The sequence below is a fragment of the Macaca fascicularis genome, chromosome 6 (assembly GCF_037993035.2).
Source record: "Macaca fascicularis isolate 582-1 chromosome 6, T2T-MFA8v1.1".
Lineage (NCBI taxonomy): Eukaryota > Metazoa > Chordata > Mammalia > Primates > Cercopithecidae > Macaca > Macaca fascicularis.
This window is the reverse complement of record NC_088380.1, coordinates 168,466,512-168,490,377: the sequence shown is the minus strand read 5'-3', so window position 1 is coordinate 168,490,377 and position 23,866 is coordinate 168,466,512. Positions and strand designations below refer to the sequence as shown.

General features: G+C 38.4%; 1 long non-coding RNA gene across 1 annotated transcript in view; it reads right to left on the bottom strand.

Annotated features, from left to right (window-relative positions):
* LOC123574069 (uncharacterized) overlaps positions 1-14,086 on the bottom strand; it is a 125,022-nt gene extending 110,936 nt beyond the window's left edge. The window contains exon 1 of the long non-coding RNA XR_012414327.1: positions 13,677-14,086. This is a non-coding gene — a long non-coding RNA (uncharacterized lncRNA). The remainder of the gene's footprint in view (positions 1-13,676) is intronic.
* Between the last annotated feature and the right edge of the window lie 9,780 nt (positions 14,087-23,866).

The following is a 23,866-nucleotide window of genomic DNA, read 5'->3' as shown; positions in this document are numbered from 1 at the left end:
CAGCTACAGGTGCCCACCACCACACCTGGCTAATTTTTGTATTTTTAGTAGAGACAGGGTTTCATCATATTGGCCAGGCTGATCTCAAACTCCTGACCTTGTGATCCACCCGCCTTGGCTTTCCAAAAAGGCGTGATTACAGGCGTGAGCCACCTCACCTGGCCAGCAACATTCTTTAACTCACTTGATGAGGCCAGCATTGCCCTATTACCAAAGCCAGGCAACAGCACTATAAGAAAAGACAACTAAATACCAATAACCCTTATGAATAGTAATGCACAAATCCTCAACAACATACTAGAAATTCAGCAACATTTAGAAAGGATTACACACTTTGATCAAGTGGAATTTAATTCTAGAACACAATAATGGTTCAACATAAAAAAGCAATCAATATAATACACCAAGTTAACAGAATGAAAGAAAAAAAAACAAATGATCATCTCAATGGGTGTAAAAAGAGCATTTGGTATAATACAGCACTTTTTTATGACTAAAAAACAAAAAACACTCAACAAAGTAGAAATAGAAGAAAAACCTTCAGCATAATAAAAGCCATGTATTAAAAATCCACAGCAAACATCACACTCAATGTTCAAAGCCTGAAAGCTTTTCCTCTAAGATCAGGAATAAGGCTACCCACTTTCTCCAATTCTTTTCAACCCAGAGTAATTAGGCAAAAATAAATAAATAAATAAATAAATAAATAAAAGCATCAAATTGAAAATTTAAAAAAAAAATTATGTCTTTCTGCAGATGATATGCTCTTATATGTTAAAAACACTATAAATTTCACTGTGTTGTTTAAAAATGAATTTAGCAAAGTAACAGGATACAAACTCAACACAAATGTTAATTGCATTTTGTACACTGACAACACTTTGAAAAGGAAGTTATAAAAACAGTTTCATTCACAGTAACATTAGTAAAAATAAAACATTTTTGGATTAACCAATTAAATCAGAGACTTTTACAACAAAAACTACAGTACACTGCTGAAAGAAAGTAAAGAAGACATAGACACATACAAATGTTAAAGAATTGGAAGGCTTAATATTGTTAAAATGTCAATACTACCTAAAGGAATCTATAGATTTAATACAAATGGTATTAAAATTCCAATGATGTCTTTTGTAGGAATAGAAAAACGCTTCTAAAATTTATATGAAACCTCAGGATACCCTTAATAGCCTAAGATGTCTTATAAAACAGAACTAAAGCTGGAGGACTGACACTTTCTGATATCAAAACTTACTACAATCTTACAGTAATCAAAACATGTGACACTGGCACACAGACCTACAACAATAGAATAGATAATCATGAAATAAACTCTCAAAAGTTTGGTTAAGTGATTCTTGACAAAGGGGCCAATACCATTTAATTGAGAAAGGACAGTTTCTTCAACAAACGGTGATGGAAAAATTAGATATCTACATGTGGAAGAATGAAGTTGGATCTTTACCTAAGACCATATACAAAAATTAACTCAAAGTGGATCAAAGACCTATCAAACCTAAAATGGTGAAAGTCTTAGAAGACAAAGAACAAAAGTTTCATTACATTGTATTTGGCAACGATTTGGGGATGACACCAAAGGCACAGGGAACAATAACAAAATAGAAAAAGTAGACTTTATGAATCGCTTTTCAAGTTGTGCATCAAAAGACATTGTCAACAGAGTAGAAAGGCAACCCATAGAACAAAAGAAAATATTTTAAATCATATAACTGATAAAAACTAATATCTAGAATACATAGTGATCTCCTAAAATTCAACAATAATAAATGAACAACCTGATTAAAAAATGGGCAAAAGACTTGACTAAACATTTCTCTAAAGAAGATATAAAATGGTCAACAAGCATATGAAAAGATGTTTAACATCACTAATGATGAGGGAAATGCAAGTCAAAACTACAATGAGATACTACCTCACACCCATTAGGATGACTACTACCAAAATACCCAGAAAATAAGTGTTGCTAAAGATGTAAAAAAGTTTAAACACTTGTGCACTGTTGGTAGGAATGAAAAATGGTATGGTCACCATGGAAAACAGTATGGTGGTTTCTAAAAATATTAAAAATAAAATTACTATATTATCCAGTAAATCCACTTCTGGGTATATACTGAAACAAATTGAAAGCAGGGTTCAAAGAGATATGTAAATAACTATGTTTATAGTAGTATTATTCAAAGCTAAAATGTGGAAGCAGCCCATGTATCCATTGACTCATGATTGGATAAGCAAAATATGGAATACACCATGGAATATTATATATCCTTCAAAAGGAAGGAAATTCTGACATTTGAGACAACATGGATTAATCTGGAAAACATTGTGCTAAGTGAAATAAACAAGTCATGAAAAGTCTGATTCCACTTATATGAGATGCTTAAAGTAGTCAAAATCATAGTGACAAAAAGCGAAATGGCAGTTGCAAGAAGCTGTTGGGAATAGGGAATGGGGGGTCAGTGTTTAATGGGTTTAGAGTTTCAGCTTAAAAGAAAAAGCTATGGAAATGGATGATGGTGATGCTTGTATAACATTATGAATGTATTTAATAACACAGAACTGTATACTTTAAAATTGATAAAATGGTAAAGTTTATGTTGCTTGTGTTTTATCATGATAAAAAATTCAAAAAAACATCGTCTATGAAAATCCAAAAAAAAGCTGTGAAATGCAACTCTAAGCTAATATTATAGTAGTTTTGAACCATATTACTATGTTTTATGTGAGCTATGTTTAGGTTTGGCATAAATTATAATATTATGGGTTAGAATGCTATAAAATTACTAACCTTTGAGAATTACAACACTTCTAGACAAAGCATAACAATTGACTTATTGTCAAAACTTCAGAAAATCATTTGATCACCCATCTCCCTATATTCTTATTCCTAAAAGGGGAATTATGGCACCTCTTTATATGGATTTCACTGAGATTCCAAGATGATCAACTTGGAAAATGGATTTCAAGTGCCTTGAAATATATAAAACATGAGGACAGCAGTCAAATATTATCAATGAAATGATAAGGGTAAGTGAAACTTTATAGAATGAATAAGTATACAAACATTATACTTATGAATAAGAATACAAATATTTTTCTCTCATTAAACTTAGAAATATTTATTTGTTCTTGCACATTAAGATTTATATGACAAGGTGACATTTAAATTGGTTTGAAATAACCTGGGTGCAGTGGCTCACGTCTGTAATCCCAGCACTTTGGGAGGCTGAGGTGGGCTGATCACGTGGTTGGGAGTTCAAGACCAGCCTGGCCAATATGATGAAACCATCTCTCCACTAAAAATACAAAAATTAGCCGGGTGAGGTGGCAGGTACCTGTAATCCCAGCAACTCAGGAGGCTGCGGCAGGAGAATTGTTTGAACTTGGGAGGTGGAGGTAGCAGTGAGCCAAAGATCATGCCATTGCACTCCAGCCTAGGTGACATAGTAAGACTCTAACTCAAAAAAAAAATTGTTTAAAATAAAACTACAGTGCACACACAAACACACACAGATACACTAACAGATATACTGTGGATTTACTCTACCTCATCAAAATTAATAAATAATTCACTATTATAAATTATTGATATTACATTACAAAGCTTATTCCAAACAATGTGAGAATTGCATTGATTTTTAAAAATAAAAATTAAAAGAAACATTTAAGAAATCTTGCAGGAAAAGATGTTTCATTATTCACTCCCTTTCCTATGGAAGCAACTAAATTGAATCAGGTAAATATGATCTTATAGACATGACTGCTTGAATGAAATGTGACTTATAGCATTATTTAGATTTGTTTGGTCGTTAGTTTAAAAATGTTAATTTTTAAAACAGATTTTTTAAATTATTTGAATGTTATTGAACTTCTGAGTAATTGACTCCACAGATAAATGCATGATTGGTTCCAAGAGGAAATCAAGAAGGTACAATTACAGTGCTTCACAGGAGCCTAGAATTTATGCTAAAACAAAAAAGGAAAGAATTTTGCAACTTAACAAATGGGCTGGTATGGGCTGAATGTGTGTGTTCCCCCTAAATTCATATGACGAAGCCTAAATCCCTAATGCAGTGCAGTTTGGAAGTGGGGTCTTCGAGAAGCACTTAGGTCATGAAGGTGCAGTGCTAATCATGGGATTAGTGTACTTGTAAGAAGAGAACTGAGAGAGATGATTTTAATCCCCCTCTCCACTGCATGTGAGGACAAAATGAGAAGAAGCCTGTTTGCAAACCAGAAAGAGTGCCCACACCAGACACCAAATCTGCCTGTGCCTTGATCTTGGACTTCCCAGCCTCCAGAACCATGAGAAACACATTTCTGTGGTTTAAGTCAGCTAGTCTATGGTACACTGTTATGATTACCTGAACTAAATAAGTTACAAACGGAAGAACATTTATACCTATTGATTTAATACTTTTTTTTTTTTTTTTTTTTTTTTTGAGACGGAGTCTCGCTCTGTCGCCCAGGCTGGAGTGCAGTGGCCGGATCTCAGCTCACTGCAAGCTCTGCCTCCCAGGTTCACGCCATTCTCCTGCCTCAGCCTCCTGAGTATCTGGGACTACAGGCGCCCGCCACCTCGCCCGGCTAGTTTTTTGTATTTTTTAGTAGAGACGGGGTTTCACCGTGCTAGCCAGGATGGTCTCGATCTCCTGACCTCGTGATCCACCCGTCTCGGCCTCCCAAAGTGCTGGGATTACAGGCTTGAGCCACCGCGCCCAGCCCGATTTAATACTTTTAAAGTCAGTTTAAACATTAATTTTTTTAGTTGAGGCATCATAGGAAATATCCAATGTGAACTTTATTTTTTAATCTAGTTTAGAAAGAAATAATTGATATCATTTATTTGGGTTCAAAACAACTGGTTAGCTATACAGGTTATGCCCTAATAACTTTTACTTTATCGAGTACGTATGTTTTCTCTTTCTCTACCAGAGTCTAGAGTGTTTTTTACATTTCTGTGAGTGGATTCATGACTGGCATTCTCCTGTGGTAATTCTAATTATGGACATATTCTGATCAGGATTTATCAGCTGAACAATTTTCATGCTATATACAAGCCCTGAAGTTAGTGAGCTCCTGCACATGTCAACTGTTAATCTAAATGTTTTTCGTATTCCGTTTGTTTGTTTGTTTCATGTATCAGAAACAACATCTGTTCCAGAGGGCATTCCTTGTATATATTGAAAGTAAAATATATCCTTATGCTTCCATGAGCACTTAAACCCAAAATGATCACAGACTGAAGAGAGAAACATTGAACAATCTAATAGAATGAGAGGACTAGAAGTCAAGGGTACACCAAGCAAGAGTGTAACTTGGGATAACTCAATTTAATATTCTGGTTTTCATGATTTTGTTGTTGTTGTTGGAGACAGAGTCTCACTCTGTCGCCCAGGCTAGAGTGCCATGGTGTGGTCTCGGCTCACTGCAAACTCTGCCTCCCAGGTTCATGGGTTCATGCCATTCTCCTGCCTCAGCCTCCCAAGTAGCTGGAACTACAGGCACCCGCCACCATGCCCAGCAAATTTTTTTGTATTTTTAGTAGAGACAGGGTTTCACCGTGTTAGCCAGGATGGTCTCGATCTCCTGACCTCATGATCCACCTACCTTGGCCTCCCAAAGTGCTGGGATTACAGGCGTGAGCCACCGCACCTGGCCACGTTTTTTTAATATCAAATAGAAGTGTTGGTTTCTGCTGAATCCTTTGAGGTACAGCTGCCAAACAGTGGAAGTACACTTATTCTGCGAAATAAAGTTGAACAAAATTAGGTATTCATTAAAGTTTGCATCTTTTTATCCTCCTCATAACTTTTTTTTTTTTTTGGACAAAGTCTTGCTTTGTCTCAGACTGGTGTGCACTCTGGTGTGCAGTGGCACGATCTTAGCTCACTGCAACCAGGTTTAAGCGATTCTCCTGCCTCATCCTCCCAAGGAGGTGGGACTACAGGCACATGTCACCATGCCTGGCTAATTATATTTTTAGTAGACATGGGATTTCACTATGTCGCTCGGGCTGGTCTTAAACTCCTGAACTCAAGTGATCCGCCACCCAACTTGGCCTCCCAAAGTGCTGGGATTACAGGTGTGAGACACTGTGCCAGGCCCCTTCTCATAACCTCTTAAAAGAGATTGTGCTCTAGCAATCAGTGATTTTCTGTTTTTCTCAAAGAAGCAATAAATGCTATTGAAATTTAAATCAAGAAAGGGAAAAATTGGAGATAATTGTGGTGAAATCATGATAATAATTTAAGGTACTCAGTTTTTATTTTTATTTTTTAAATAAATAACTCTCTAGCCATGATTCAATTAATTATCATAATGTTCCCTTGAGGAAGTTAACCTGCTGGCATTTTTTGATGAATAAAGATGCTATATTTTACTCTGAGAGGTACCTCTCCCAGCTTTATTTTTAACATTAATTGTCCTTTGCCTAGAATATGATAAAGTATTGCAATAACACCACATATGTTCTTTTCATGTTGTAGCAGGAGAAGCCACAGACAAAACTCCTCAGACACCAAGTTAAAGAAGGAAGGGGTTTCTTTGGCCAGGGTCTTCAGCAAGACTCCTGTCTCAAGAGCCGAGCTCCACGAGTGGGCAATTCCTGTCCCTTTTAAGGGCTCACAACTCTAAGCAGGTGCATGTGAGAGGGTCGTGATTGATTGAGCAAGCATAGGGTATGTGACTGGGGGCTGTATGCACCGGTAATTAGGGCGGAACAAAACAGGATAGGGATTTTCACAGTGCATTTCTATACAGTGTATGTAATCTATAAATAACATGACCGATTAGGTCAGGGGTCGATCTTTAACTACCAGGCCCAGGGTGTGGCGCTGGGCTGTCTGCCTGTGGATTTCATTTCTGCCTTTTAGTGTTTACTTCTTCTTTCTTTGGAGGCAGAAATTGGGCATAAGATGATACGAGGCTGGTCTCCTCCCTTATTCCCCCCTGTTGAGACTCTCACTTGTTTTATTAGTGGGAGATCTCACTTTCATTTTCACTACCCATGTCTTCTTGCAAGACAGATCGATAGTGATTCATATAGTACACTTGTGCTGAAGCATTTTGGTGAACTAAGGTAGCGATGAGGCTTTTAATCATTTGAAGAAGTACAGGTAGCAAACAAGGGAGCAGTAAGCAGGTTCCTATAACTATTATAACTCTTATTATAAGAGTTTTAAATTCTCCTAGCGCTGGGAACCTTTTCCAAACATGGCCCCATGATCAAACCCATGCCACACTTGCAAGGGCACATGTGCCAGTTTTGTCATATCTCTAACTATGTCTTCAACTACTTGCCCTTGATTATATATGTGTAGGCAGCAATTAGTAAGGTTAAATTTCCTACAGACTTCTCCTTCAGCTGCTAGCAAATAGTCAAGAGCTAATCTATTTTGATAGACAGCATTTCTCATCTGAGTTTCTTGCCTGGCTAGAATAGTTAAGGCTCTGCCGGTTTTATTAGTGATTACTTTTAAGACCGCTTGTAACCGTATGATTCGGTTGATCATGTAAATGGGGGTCCAGTATCCCCACGAGCCATCTTGTGCCTAAGTGGCAGGCCTATAATATTGTATGATTCTCTCAGGGGGCCATTTATCATTTTTTCAATTTCTTATAGCTATGCTTCCCTTTTCGCAGGAAGCATAGACAGGGAAGCCCAGGAGTTCACCTGTTTTTATGGGCAGTAGAGAGAAAGATGGTTTAATAGTGCCAATAACACAACTATCTGCCCACTGGTCAGGTAATTTGATGTAAGCTCTGTGACCACATATCCAGTATAATCCAGTGGGGACTGTCCAGTCCCAGTGGGACTCTGAGTGGGTCCGCATGGTTTGCAACTTTGGGAATTTACTAAATGGATTTCTCTGTGTGTGATTTGAACTCTACCAAGTGACTGTCTTTGTGGTACCATTATACAGTTTCTGTCTCAGACAACTAAGTCATCCTACAGGGTGAGTGAATTCTTTTCCTTCTCTAGCTATGCAAGATTGTCCAATAATTGAGGCTTTTAGGACCCAGAAATTATCAGGGTTATTCTTTTGAGCCAGGAATTCATAAGGAACTGGGTCTGTAGGTACTAATTCTCGGGCTTCCCATGGCCATTGATCTCTCATTACAGTTCCTCCACATACATAACATGAAGTGACATTGAGAGACTGGGCTACATGCTCGGCTAATTGCAAAAACAAATTTCTTGGTTTTCCTGGAATTTCTGGTACTGGCACTTTTAGTTTATCACAGAAGTTTTGAAATACTGTCTCAGGAGAGTTTTTATAAACTTTTTCTCAAACCACGATATTTACTTGAAGATCCAATCTAACTCCATCAATTTTTAGGGTTACACGTTCCCCTTTTTTTCCAGCGAGGATCAAGAGGATTGGTTATTACTAGCTCTAAGGGATTACATTGTCCCTTAGTACAGGGAGGGCCATTTTTTCCTTTCTGAAGGTGGACTGGGTTTTTTCATATTTTTTCTTTAATCCAAGTGGCCTAAATGACACAAGAGCAGTATTTACATTTATTTCCACACAGTCCTAATTTATGACAGATGTACTTATTTTCTGTCATATAGTCTCCTTTCTAAAGAGAACTACACCTTATTCCTAACTTATTACTATTAATGACAGCACAGGCATCAAATTTTAAGGTGACTTGTTTGGGCACCCTTTTTTTTTTCTGTTTTGGCTAACACTTTACTTGTATCATTTATGAGCCCCTACCAGTCTTCAATTATTAATCTTATTTTAAAAACTGTGGTCATGGGAGGCTCAGATGGTTCACAACACACATCAGGTTGGTCATTTCCTGGGCTACATACCTTGTATAGAATAACATTATACAAACAAGCTCTTTTTAGAGTTCCAGTACACTTATAATAACCATAAAATAATAGGACCATAGCAACCTTTTGTCCTACCTCAGTGACTTGATGTATACACTGGAAACAGCTCTTAGTCTGAGCAAGGTCAGTTGCAGTCCTTACTGTACAAGTCCAAATTTTAAGGAAAATGAGCCCCGCAATGAGTTTTCTCATGCTTTGGCAGTGCGTAGACCAGTTAGCTTCCGGGTGTGACTGGAGCAGGGCTTGTCGTCTTCTTCAGAGTCACTTTGCAGGGGTTGATGAAGCAGCTCCCAGCCATGTACTGCTCACAGTCTACTGATGTTTAAGGATGGTTTCAGAGGTTGGGCCTGCTAGAATAAACTGAGTCCAACACCTCTACAGTTTTTTTTCAACTGGGCTCTCTGATACTGGGAGCAAGGTGGTGGGGTTTAGGATGTTGCAAACTTCAATGGTTATGTGGGGATTTTCACGTAGCGATCTTTGATACTTGGTTAATCTAGCATTTGTTAACCAATGATGTCCTTTGGTATTTATCAAAATTACCACAGCATAGGGGGCCTTTATATTCAGGTTTTGCCTAAGGGTTAGTTTATCTGCTTCCTGTGCTAACAGGGCCATTGCTGCTAGGGCCCTTAGACCTGGGGGCCACCCTTTGGAAACCCTGTCTAGTTGTTTTCAGAGATAGACCTTGGCCAGGGCCCCACAGTCTGGGTTAAAACTCCAGCTGCCATTTTTTCTCTTTCCGACACATAGAGTGTAAGGTCAGGTAGCCTCAGGGCTGGGACTGACATGAGCTTTTCTTTTAACTCATGAAAAGCTCGTTGCTGTTGATTGTAATCAATGTAGTTTATCTCATCTACACTTTTATTCACTGTCACCCACCAAAATATTGAATCAAATCCTGCAGCTATTTGATTTCAACCTTTTAAATTGATCTGGTATTCCTGGTGGGACTCCAATTGCATCTAAATAGACATGAGAGCCCAAGACCCATAAGGGGCTTCTCTCATTTTACAATGTCTTGTTTTTTTCCTTCTGGTTGATGAAATGCCAGGGTGAAAGAGATAGCCAATTGGACTAAAGTACAAGTGCCACTCCAGTTATTCGGCAGAGTGCCTAGTAAAGGTCCATCACAATACCACCACACATCCACTCGGGGATGAACAAGGGCTGACTGATTGATAAGCTGTTGAAAATTCTTAAACTCACTGCATCCCTTCAGGTCTCCAAGGGATGCTAAGTTCCTCCCTGTCGTGAGAGACACAAAGTGAACTTAGTGTTGGGAGTCGGAGGCTGGATGGCCCTCAGGGGCTGACCCACAGGGTGCCAGACTTTGATAACAGAGAGAGCTTGGCACAACTTATTACTCCAGGCTGTAGAATCCTGGTAAAGAGCTACCATGCAGCCCATGCCTGGTCGACTGGAGTACCACCTTAGTGGAAAGCGGACAATCTGGGCCTCTGGCCTGCCATGTGCACAAGCATAACAATTGCTCCTGTTTAACATGCAGATGGAATATTTGATCCATTTTAACCAGGCATTTGCATCTTGGTATCCTGTCTTAATTGCTAAAGTTTGTTTTAAGTCTTTAACTTCTATGATCTTCTAGTGAAATGAATGTATGGTTTTAGGAAATTACAAAAACCAGTTAGGGTCGTCCATCCTTGCTCTTTAGTGGTCCACAGAACCAACTATGGCATAAAAGCTCTACATTGAGGGGCAAGACTCCTGGTTGGCACGGGGGTCTTCATCAAAGTCTCCTCGGATTAAATGGTCCTAGTTTACTAATGCCCAGTCTGAGGAGAGTCAGGAAGGACAGAAGTACTTTTCTGAAGTAGAAAGCTGCCTTTGACTTGGCAAGTCCTCACAGGGTATATAACAAGGCAAGCATTAAATGCAATAATTTGAGGCAAAATTGACATGGTTATGTTAATAACCAGATGGTCAGCAATAGAATGAGGAAAGAAGAAAGAGTAATAGAATAGATGAAAAGAGTTAAATTTTTCTTAGCTTTAGTTTGGTAGGGTTTTCCCCTGGGACTGTGGCCCACGACTCTGGAGGGGGTGGTGCTTTCTTGACTCGGGTGTGATGAGTCCATTCCTTTTTTTTGCTGTACGAACAGCAGTCTTGGTAGTTAGCAGCACAAGATAGGGTCCTTCCCAGGCTGGCTCGAGGTTTTCTTCTTTCTACCTTTCAATGAGAACGTGATCTTCAGGCTGGTGCTGGTTTACCAGAAATTCTAGGGGGTGGTACATGGGCTAAAAGACTTCTAGTTTGGTTTTTTTTGGTTTTTTGGTTTTTTTTTGTTTTTTTGTTGGTGGTGGTGGTGGTGGTGAGAAAGGAAAGTGGAAAATAAACCAAGTATATAATTTTTAAGAAATTGACCTTTTGTTTTAAATGTGGGGACCTTGGCAGTGGACTTTATAGTCCTTAATGCCTTTTTACTGAGAAATTTCCTTTAGCACCTATTTTTAGTAGTTTTTAAACCAAAGAAAGCCAAATACCATTTTACATTTAACAATGCTTCTCATATGATTTTTATACCAGATAAGCTAAATTTTATCTTTATACTAATGTGTTATTAATATTAAACCTAATTTTATTAAAACCTTGTAGACATATTTATTTAATTTTTAATGTTTGACCATGAGGTAAAATTTTATAGACTCTTTTTAACCTTTTATAATTTTTGCTGAAGAGCAAGTTGGTGCTTTAAGAAAAACCTGTTACGCTTTTTCTTTAATGTGCAGTTCACAGAAAAACTGGATGATACTTCTTTAACTTTGGCTAATATATTTACACACAGAATTTTCTTTACAATTAATGTTTTAAAACTTGCTTAAACCTTCAAAACAATAATTTTTTTAAAGTTTTTAATGTAGATAAAAATGTACATTCTTATGCCTCCTTATAATCCTTTTGCCACAGGTATACTTTACTTTTCTTATACACCTTGCACATAAACTGTTTTTTTTTTTTTTCTATAATTTTACATTCAGGAGGCCTAGTTACTTTTAAATCATACAATAGTTTTTGCATAAATTCTTTTTTATAATATTTTCCTGTTTCATGACTTTTGCAGACAATTCTTGGACATGCCTTAACTTTCTGACTTATTACAAATATTTCTTTCTTTAAACAACCAGTTAATTTATTTCAGGACAAGAATTTACAACATAATACTCTTTTTTTGTATAAATTTCGTCCCCCCTTCCCCCCCCTTTTCTTTTTTTTTTTTCCTTAGGATACCTCTGAACTGGTGAGGTGTGCTTACAATGAGGTTTCCTCTAAAAGTTATTTTTTTTACTTTTTTGTTGTTGTTGTTGTTAGCAAAGCAGTTTCCGCTACAGATTGAATGCATTTGGGCCATCAGGGTGTTACTGGGTTAAGGTTCTTTGATAGGAAGGCCTCAGTGCTTTGGGGATACGCCCTTGTTTACACTGACAACAAAGTGGTATTGGAGTGTTACAGGGTTAAGGAGAATACCTTCAGTTATCAATTACAGGTTTTAAATTTACCTTGGCTTTTAAAGGAATAGGGTACACTTTTTTTTTAACTACTCATATCTCTCTCTCTTTCTTTCTCTCTTTTTGTCTCTCTCTCTTTGACTTTCCTTTTGTCTGTCTCCTCTCTGCCTCTCTCTTTTTCTCTCTCTCTCTCTCTCCTTGACTCCTTCTTTGTCTGTCTCTTCCTCTCTGTCTCTTCCTCTCTCTCTTTGCCTCTTTTCCTCTTTGTCTCTTTCCTTTCTCACTCTCTGCTGGTCTTTCCTTGCCTCTGCCAGCCGCTTATGCTGCTGTTCTCTCAATCACTGTGTGTTGGGGGTGGGGGGTCTAAAACCAGCTGTAAACAAGTGTCTATATAGGGGAACTGGTTTCTTTGGCTTACAGGTTACCCTGTGCCATATCTTTGAAACAAGGGACTTGTTCAGGCTTCCTTCTTTTTTTTTTTTTTTTTTTTTTTTTTTGAGGCAGCGTCTCACTCTGTTGCCCAGGTTGGAGTGCAGTGGCATGATCTCAGCTCACTGCAAGCTCCACCTCCCAGATTAATGCCTTTCTCCTGCCTCAGCATCCCAAGTAGCTGGGACCACAGGAGCCCGCCACTGTGCCTGGCTAATTTTTTTGAATTTTTAGAAGAGACAGGGTTTCACTGTGTTAGCCAGGATGGTCTCGATCTCCTGACCTAGTAATCTGCCACCCTGGGCCTCCTAAAGTGCTGGGATTACAGGCGTGAGCCACCGCATCTGGCCCAGGCTTCCTTCTAATGGCCAACCTACCTCTAATGCTGGCCAGTCTATCTTACACAAAGTTTTAAGTTTTCCTAGTGTCATAGCACTCCATAGTCTCCTTTAAATTCTTTTTTGAAATTTTCAACATAGTTCCTAGTAGGGTGGGCTTATTTGTGCTTGACCTATGCTTCTTCAAGACAAAACACCAAGCTCACACCACACGAACACCACAAAACAAAGAACGGGTAAAAGGGGCACACACTTTTGCTGTTTGCACCAAACCAAAATCAAAACCAAAATCAGAGTATCCAGAAATCTAAGCCAGGTCAAAACTAAAACCAAAGTATGAAGCAATCCAAGTCAAGTCAAAAACAAAAACCAAAGTGCTGGTACAGGCACACCGTGGGTGATCAGGCCACGCTTCCACTCAAATGGGGTAGGCAAGTTCCCAAGACCAATCCTGCCAAGCAATTCAAACCAAGTCAAAACCAAAACCAAACCAAAGTGCCGATAAAGGCATGCCATGGGTGATCAGGCCACGCTTCCACTAAAACGGAGTGGGCAAGTTTCAAAGACCAGTCTTACCAAGTTTTAGATGTCCAGACTTCAAGTGCCCGTTCCTTCCCGGTGTTCAGCCACTGTGTTGATCCTCCACGGGGACCTGCCACACACTGCTCTGGCGAGGCGTCCCACCGGGGCAAATGCCTACCCAGGAGCGCTCTCAGGATCCGCGTAGCTCGGGCTAGTCGGAGTCCTCTGCAGGGATGTTCCACAGGGCAGGCTTAAGCCGCCTAAGGCGCTGCCTCGACCATCCGCCAATCACCTCGCTTCTCAGTCAGGGACCCAAGAAATGTAGCAGGAAGTGCCCAGACAAAACTCCTCAGACACCCAGTTAAAGAAGGAAGGGGTTTATTTGGCTGGGGGCATTGGCAAGACTCCTGTCTTAAGAGCCAAGCTCCCCGAGTGGGCAATTCCTGTCCCTTTAAAGGGCTCACAACTCTAAGCGGGTGCGTGTGAGAGGGTCGCGGTTGATTGAGCAAGCAGGGGGTACCTGACTGGGGCCTGCATGCACCGGTAATTACGTCAGAACAAAACAAGATAGGGATTTTCAGAGTGCATTTCTATACAATGTGTGTAATCTATAGGTGACATAACCGATTAGTCAGGGGTCGGTCTTTAACTACCAGGCCCAGGGTGTGGCGCCTGGCTGTCTGCCTGTGGATTTCATTTCTGCCTTTTAGTTTTTACTTCTTCTTTCTTTGGAGGCAGAAATTGGGCATAAGACGATATGAGAGGCGGTCTCCTCCCTTAATGTGCTCAAAAATATATCGTCTTCAGGTTTACTTTATGTATTTGCTACACCAAGAAATGTAGTTCTCTACTACAGTTTAGTGCATTCAAGCTCTTCTTAGTTTTCCAAATAAATAAGAATTTAATAACTAAATTGACTTTACCAGCCTTCAGGAGCTTATCAGCTTTTCCATCAATTTACTGTGTATTGTTGCCCAAGTTCTTTTAGTTTTTTGTTCCTTATTTTTTCCTTTATAAAAGTTGATAATTAAATGACTCTGTTAATATTTTAATTTCTTAGATGCACTGTACAAATTTGAAATAATTTTATTGTCATTATGCCTAATATCAGTCTTTATCAGTTTAAAGGAAAAGTGTCAGTGGAAACAATGGCTAGATGTTTTATACTCCAACGTTCTAACACTTCCTTAAGTTTTCAGAAATGTCTGTGCAAAGCGTACATCTCAATAGGTGTCACTTCCTGATTATTTTGTTTTCTACTGAAGAAGAGAATTATGGATAGGGCAGAAATAGAGTTTGAAACTTTCTTTAGAAGTTTTAGGTATATATAGATTCATAGAGTGCCAGAGCTGGAAATGACCCTAGTAATAATGTGGTCCTGCTCTCTCATTTTTCAATACATTAAGCTGTGTGGGATAGTGATTAAGCAAAAGTATCTGGAGACAGACAGACCTGAGTTTGAATGCTGACTCTACCGCTGAAGATCTCTATAGACTTGGCCAAAACCTAGACCCTGATCCTTTTAAGTTTTATAATTGAGTTGTTTATTTCTAATTTGTCAAACCATTGGTGATAAATAAAGCAATGCATTCAAAATACTTGTATGGAGAATAAAAGAGGGAGGAATGGGAGATTTTAAAAGAAATGGAGTGGTGTGCTTCTTTTTCCACAGACCTACCAGGAGTTTTTTTTTTTTTTCTTTTTTTTCTTTTTTTACTACTAATGTTCTTTGATTCAATTTTCCATTGCTCTTCTCTTTCTCCTCTTCTGGACTGGGCCATGGATAAGGCGTGCATAGGCATTGACATGTGGATATGTCTACTTTGCCTCTGTATCTGTTAACTTCTATTGCAGTAGTTTCCATTGAGAACTACAAAATGAACAAGTTTGGGGAGTGAACCAATTTGATAAAGATAACTGTCTCTTCCTGTGTTGCTTAATGCCCCAGCAGAGTATGGCAATCAACTACTCATGTCTTCTTCATTAGTGCCGTATTGTGTTGTAAATATCTCTGTTGGCACTTCTTTTCCTGGATTCCAATTATCTGCTGATCTTTCTTTTCACTAGACTGAGTTCCTTGAAGGCATATGGTATATATATATTTTTTTCTTTTGAATTTCAGTATAGATTTGGGACATGATAAGTGCTCACAATGAATGGATGAAGTTTACATTTCAGATTAATAATGGAAAATATGTTTATAAAGGGGAAACACAGAAAGCCTTGCATGTGATGTGTACTAAATTGTAAATCAAGAAGCTGTGAGAGCTTGACATACATAATTTATGGTCATCATACTTGATAAGTTTGCATGTGTTTAGCATGCCCCTGTCTATGAGGACTCTCTTTTAAATGTAATGATTACACTTGATATGAATATAAATATTTGCTTAATATATGAAGAATGTGACACTTTCTTTGACATTGATTTATTTATGGGTATTTTGGTTTAAAAAACCTGCATACTTCATCTCAATTGCTATTCCCAATGTGCTATTGAAAGGACACAAAGATAGATGTGTACCCACCCCCCATCCGCTACACCCTTGTTCTGCTCTCTAATCTTTGCACATACCAGAGATTTCGTAAGTTCTGTGAGTACCTGGTTTTCTGCACGTACCAGAGATTTTGTTTTGCACATACCAGAGATTTTGTAAGTTCTGAGGCAAGGTCACAAGACGTGTTTAAGTAAGATAAACTCTTGCTACCATAAACCTGCTCTCCCGCCTCAAAGTTTGAACCAAAATATCAGAAATGGCGGGAACCAATCATAGTTAGCCAAATCATCTTGTTCAAACACTAGCCAATCATATATCTGATTTGTATAATAACTCTATGCCCACTTTTCTTAGACTATATAACACTGCTCGGAGCTCAGTGGGGGAGCTCTCCTGCCCGTCTCATTTCACGAGCGAGGGAGAGTTCCAGGTTCGAACCTGTAATAAAGATCCTTGCTGCTTAGCTTTGACTCTGGACTCTGGTGGTCTTCTTCGGGGAATAAACGGTCTGGGCTTAACACTATAGTTTATTGAGCTCTTAATATGTGTCAGGCACTGTAAAATAATCTCTATATTTTACATTTTATTCCTTACAATTATAATAAAGGAGTTTTGGTATCCTTATTTTCAACCTAGTACATTGAAGCATTCTGGTGATAAATGGCAATACTGAATTCATAGATAATTTCATGAATGTGTTAGGGGTTTTTTTTCTCCAATGTGACCTGCTAATGAATTTCCTAATGGTCTGATCTAAATCTGTTTTTGATAATAATAATGAGGTAAGAGCCAGTAGATGGACAATTACTAGAAAGATGAAATAGTATGAATAGTGCACATACTTGGATAATAGACCCATTTGGATTGTCTGTGGGGCAATAGCAAGAACACTCGACCTTCCTCTACTCTCCCCTACATATTGCTTCTCAATAGCTAAAGTAGACTCACAAGCAGAAAGAGGGTGCATGATTCAATGAGGGGAATTTGCTCTTAAGAGAGTACTGCTACAAATTCGCTAACATAAACAAGTGCCTTATATCACGCAGGTCAGTGTGAAGAGACCACCAAACAGACTTTGTGTGAGCAATAAAGCTTTTTAATCACCTGGGTGCAGGCTGGCTGAGTCCGAAAAGAGAGTCAGCGAAGGGAGATAAGGGTGGGGCCGTTTTATAGGATTTGAGTAGATAAAGGAAAATTACAGTCAAAGTGATTTATTCTCTGGCGGGTGGGAATGGGAGTCACAAAGTGCTCAGTGGGGGGAGCTTTTTGAGCCAGGAAAAGGACTTTCACAAGGTAATGTCATCACTTAAGGCAAGGACCGGCCATTTTCACTTGTTTTGCGGTGGAATGTCATCAGTTAAGGCAGGGGCAGGGCATTTTCGCTTCTTTTGTGATTCTTCGGTTACTTCAGGCCATCTGGGCATATACGTGCAAGTCACAGGATGAGATGGCTTGGCTTGGGCTCAGAGGCCTGACAGGGGATGCGATGGCTTGGCTGGAAAATTTCAGACACATACTAAGTCACAAGTTAATTTATTAACATTAAGAATAACCTACTTTTATTTACTTTAATAACTTTAGTAGAAATATTTTTAAAGGTGTCAAACTCTTCTGACATTTTAAATGTCACTGAAAGCTCTTTATAAAATTATTATAAAATAATATAAATTTAGATTTTAAAAGGATTTTGGAAGTCATTAAATCAAACTCCCAAAGTATAAAGATATAGGGATGAAGGCTCCAAGATAAGTGATTCCCTGTGGATTTACTGATCCAGACTGAGGATCTATTACAGTGCACTGATGGCATCAGGCCATTAAGACTGCACCATTTTTCTCTTATAATGGAGGGCTGTATGCCCCCAATGCAAAACGAGTCCATAATTTTGAACCTGATGTTTACATTCTTTTGTCTTACTACTTCTTGTAAGCTGTCATTTCTACTTCTGCTCTGATTCTAAAGCCCCCCATTTCTTTATATTTTATTCCTCTTATCCAATTTGGGCTAAGAAACAAATCTGAACTAGATTTAATATATGAGTGAGTAATCTTTGAATGAGGATGTAGGGACTACTGTGAATAAAATGCTTGTCTTTCAATTCTTTCATTCGGGTTTATTTATTTTGACTATGTTCTACAGTTGGAGATGGTGGCAAGAGTTGGGAAGATTCTGGTCTGAGTATAACATAATTGGTTTTCTGAAAAATTAAGAAAAGTGAACTGCAAATGAAAGCGAGGCATTGCTACATAAACATTTGGATAAATGTTTAAGTTAGACATTGAAAACAAGTTAGTAAACCACCACCAAAACAAGAGGAAGAAATAATCCCAGAATAGTAGCAAAATTATGGGATTTTAATGTGTGCAATTAGAACAAAAATGTAGAAGTTCTACAAGAACGTAGTCTTGTCAATTTATTTTGTAATCACTGAAAAGCAAACAATCTAATTTTAGAAATGCTAAGAATAGATATGTGCATATTATCTTTCTGACTCTGTATGTAAAGAGTCTAGTTTGGAAGAATCCCATTCAAGCAAGCATTATGTATTTGGAGAAATACTCTCAGGTTTTCCCTCAGTATTTACTCAAATGCTCACTAACACATGCAGTCAGAAAGATGAATGAAACCCAGGTTCTGGAAGATTTAAAGCAATAATTGTCATCGATTTTTCTGGAACAGAAAGCATTACACTGCCAAAATTGTGTGCTAAGACATTATTAAACAATGAAACATAAATAGTGACATTTTGTGGGAAGCTCTTTAAAATGTACCCATTTGGTTACTAGCACTGCACACAACTCAAACATTTCAGCAGTGATTTGGAGTTTTGCTTTGTTTTGTTTCCGATATAATAGCAGGTGTCTTATTTTTGTATTAGCTCATTTTTATTACAAGCAAGTTCATTCATGATTGCATGTTTCACAAATCAGACATGAAATGCTTCTAACCTTTATTGTATCAATTGTATATTAATGTTTAATGCTAGGATATAAGATGATATGATGATGATATTGTCAATAATTATTACATATAACAAACACTGTTCTAAAGAATTTACATACGTAAATTCATTAGATGTAGCATATGGAAATAAATTTTTAACCAGCAAGTACTTTATGACAAAAAGGGTGTCTCCTCCTGTATGGCTCCTGCAACAGATAATGGCTCCTGAAATTCAACCATTAAGGAAGCATTTTAAAAGATTTACACTGGATGCCCAAATAGTTCAGGTCTCAGGGTGTATTTGTGCTTAAGGTATTGTCTCTTTTAGTTGCAAACCCACCCTTCTATAGTTTACTTTGTAATGCTGGTGCTGATCTGCACTGCTTTCATTTCTCCTTTTAAGATGCTTCCTACTCAGTTCTGAGAATAGAAGGCAGGATAGGGAGATAAAAAGGCAGGAGAAAAAGGAAAGAATAGACTGCTTCGATTCATCCTATTGCTGTTCCTGCATGAGGACCATCCTGATAATGGCCCTCCAGCCTGGCAGCAGCAGTTGTTTCAGACTCTAAATTCTTAACTATATTTCCAGGATTAGCCTCATTGGGCTAATACAGATATTACTTCTTTCTTAAAAGTTTGGGCCCCAGGTTCTTGGGGATCTTCCACCAAGAAGAAAATCCCAACCCCTTTCTTCTCTTGTGCCCCTAGCCTTAAGAATGGTAGCTATTTTTCTGTCTGGAATGCACTTGATATCAAGAGATTCTGGGATATATTTGGTCATGTCTATGGCTTTTAATGAAATACTGACTTCCTTGCAATTGGGAAATGAGGTACTAAAAATTCATGACATCAAGTCACATCAGTTAACTGAAATAATCACTTCTAGTTTATTACAATGCAGTAAAAGGCACTAAGTCTTCTACATTTAATTATTATAGTAGTTATGATGACTACAAAAGCTGTGGGTGGGATGTCCTCTTCTGACTGGAGAATCTACAGACAGAAAAGTATAAGTTTGGCACTTTTAATTCTCAGTTTGAAAGAAAAAAGAACAAAAGCACTCCTATGGCAGCCAAAATAATTTCTTAGTTTTTGTAGCTGAAGGACTGTCTTCTCTTTAAAAAGCAGATGCATATTTTATTTGTGCTAATTGTAGAATTTCAATATAAATTGAAATCTAGCACTTGCTATGCCACTTAGGAAAAATTCAGGACATGAATTGTGAAGAACAATGAAGCCGAAACTTGTATGATGACATCTGAGTGGACTCAGTTAATACTGAGAATCTTACAACTCCAGAATTTCTGGCCGGGTGCGGTGGCTCACTCCTGTAATCCCAGCACTTTGGGAGGCCGAGGCGGGCAGATCACGAGGTCAGGAAATCGAGACCATCCTGGCTAACACGGTGAAACCCTGTCTCTACTAAAATTACAAAAATTAGTGTGGCATGGTGGCGGGTGCCTGTAGTCCCAGCTACTGGGGAGGCTGAGGCAGGAGAATGGCATGAACCCGGGAGGCGGAGCTTGCAGTGAGCCGAGATCCAGCCACTGCACTCCAGCCTGGGCGACAGAGCGAGACTCCCTCTTAAAAAAAAAAAAAAAAAGAATTTCTAAGATTTTCTTGCTAGAGAAAGGAATCCATCTTCTTGGATCTGACAAGACTATGGATTAAGACCCTTCAATAACTCTGCCAGGTAAAGAACTCCGAATCAACCAGTTAAGATGCTGTCTAAGAGAAAAGGCTAGTGGAAGAAGGAATTTATAAATATCAACTACAGCCATGAAAACTATAGCACCTATACATATCTTACTCTTTACTGGTTATCCTTTACATAGATATGGATATAGTTATATATACATAAAAGTCAAATGGGCCGGGCGCGGTGGCTCAAGCCTGTAATCCCAGCACTTTGGGAGGCCGAGACGGGCGGATCACGAGGTCAGGAGATCGAGACCATCCTGGCTAACACGGTGAAACCCCGTCTCCACTAAAAAATACAAAAAACTAGCCGGGCGAGGTGGCGGGCGCCTGTAGTCCCAGCTACACAGGAGGCTGAGGCAGGAGAATGGCGTAAACCCGGGAGGTGGAGCTTGCAGTGAGCTGAGATTGTGCCACTGCACTCCAGCCCGGGCGACAGAGTGAGACTCCGTCTCAAAAAAAAAAAAAAAAAAAAAGTCAAATGGATATTTAGATATATTTGTATTTGCATATAATAAAAGGTCTCATTCTTTACCTACCTTTTGCTGTCACCTTACTATTTTATATAAATATTTTTTCATCCTATATATTTGAAACAGTTTGTGTCCCCTCCCAAATCTCATCTTGAATTGTAACTCCCATAATTCCCACGTGTTGTGGGAGGGACTTGGTGGGAGGTAATTGAATCATGGGGGCAGATCTTTCCCATGCTGTTCTTGTGATAGTGATAAAGTCTCATGAGATCTGATAGTCTTATAAAGGAGAGTTCCCCTACACAAGCTCTCTCTTGCTGCTGCCATGGAAGATCTCCCTTGCTCTTCCACCATGATTGGGAGGCCTCCCCAGCCATGTGGTACTGTGAGTCAATTAAATCTCTTTCCCTTATAAATTACTCAGTCTATGATATGCCCTTATTAGCAGCATGTGGACAGACTAATACAATATTTTGTAATTGAGTCTTTAGGAAACAGAATATTCCACTGGGACTGTGATTGTGAAAGAGTAAACAGCATCACTCAGAAATAGATACTGTGATGGATACTGTAGCTGTTGGGATTTTTGTGTACCTCCTTTTTGGACAAATGATGTGAGCATATTTGTTTGTATGAAGAATACTTGCATCTTATTGTTGTGAAACAGTATAAATATTAATATATACAAAAGTGTGTCAATGGTACTGAATAACCAAAGGGACAAGCTATGCTAGTTAGTAAGCAATTATCTGTCAGCTTTATATCCAACCTCTATACTCTATTTCTTGATGCCTGTACTAGAACTCTGTGATTTTCATTTCTTCTCTGACACAAGGATTTCTGTGAGGTTCTGCTGATAGCAGAGGAGTGAGACAGGAAGACAGGAGGAAAATGAAAGGAATTTTGTCTCTTTCATTGACTTACTTTTTCTCTTGATGTTACCTTTCTCCTTGTGACAACAGTTGGTTTCAGTCTCCAGTTTTTTGCATTCCCAGAACCAGTCTCATTGTGTCCTCCCACAGTTACTAGTAGCTCTTCCTCAAGAACCTGAGCCCAAATATGCAAGTGTTCTCCTTCAGGCTTTGAGATTTTAGCAGCCATGGACAAACGATAGAGATCTGAGACCTGGCTCTGATAAGCCCCTCCTCAGAGGGAATAGAATAAATAGAATCTTCTGTAGTGTTTTCTAAATTGTTTTCTGGAAAATGCCACTCCCAGGATTTCCTCCATGCAAAATGATACTTAGAGTTATATGAATTTGGGAAATGTTACAGTATTAGAGATTTATAGTGCACATAAGTATCATCATGGCTGTGAGAAGACCAGCAGAAAAGACATTTGCTTCACTTTGCCTCAACATCTCTCCTCCAGTTTTTTCACTAAGGAAACTGTTTTATTATCATTTAACCACTAGTACCATCCTATGGCATACACTGAGAAACATCATTCTCTGGAATCTTGAGAATTTGAAAGTTTTATAGTTGTATAAAGTTTTTTCTTGAAATATCCCTTCATAGGGGAGGAACATAAGGTCTATAATTTTTTTACTTGATTTTATCTATCTGTTCTAGCTCTAAGCATAAATGCTGACTGAGAGTAATAAGTGACATGTAGAATGAAGGCTGACAAGGGGCACAAGTGATGTCAGAACCCCAGGAAAATTCTTACAAAAAGTGACATACAATTGAGACAATACTAGAGAATACAAGAGGGGAAAAAAGAATAGGGATCGTATCATATTAGATGAGGACATGTATAGGTATGGTTAAATGAACAAGCTATGGATTCACATCGCTTGGGTTTGATTATCAGCTACAGCACTTGAGTGCTCTTTGATTTTGAACAAAATTATTCATCTTCTTTGAGCCTTAGTTTCTTCATCTTTAAATGGAGATAATAGCAGTATATTCTTTACAGGTTTGTGAGGTAGATTAAATGTGACCTAGCATATAAGATGATTAACACTCACCTGACATTTAATTATTTAATATACCCTGTATAATTATACCAATTTTATTTAGATAGAAAATAATAATAATGAAACAAACATACATGGTTCAAAATGAAAGGGTCTTTGAAGAACATCATTCTATAGATGAGAATACAGCTGAGTCTCCCAAAAACAAAGATATTGGGCCAAGGAGCTAAATGATACAGAAGTTGCACAGACACCTCAGTCTCCTCACACTTAGTAGAATGCTGTTTCAATTAAACTTAAAGTTGTTTAGCTGTAGTATGTTTGCATTTTTCTGGGTAAAAGTAAGAGTAGTAGTATTAAAAAATTGTTTTTTCTGGGTTCTGGTCTCAAGGTGATCTCTGTGATGTTTAAGACCCAGGAACATCCAATGAGGGGTTTGTCCATTTAGACAAATCATACCACATGCTTTCTCCTACTCTTAGTTCCTACTTCCCTATATCAATTCTATGTGGGAGAAATACTGTTAGAGCGAAGCATCAGGAAGGAATGGGATTGACTGAGCAGGAAAAGAGGAAAGATGAACTATTTGAATATAAATTCAAATCTTTTTATCAGCACTACGTAACTGAGCCTGGTTGTCCCATTTCTCCTACCTCTCACCAGAGGCAATAACATTGGGGTAGAGGTAACCACTTTGCTTCTCCACACTTAAAG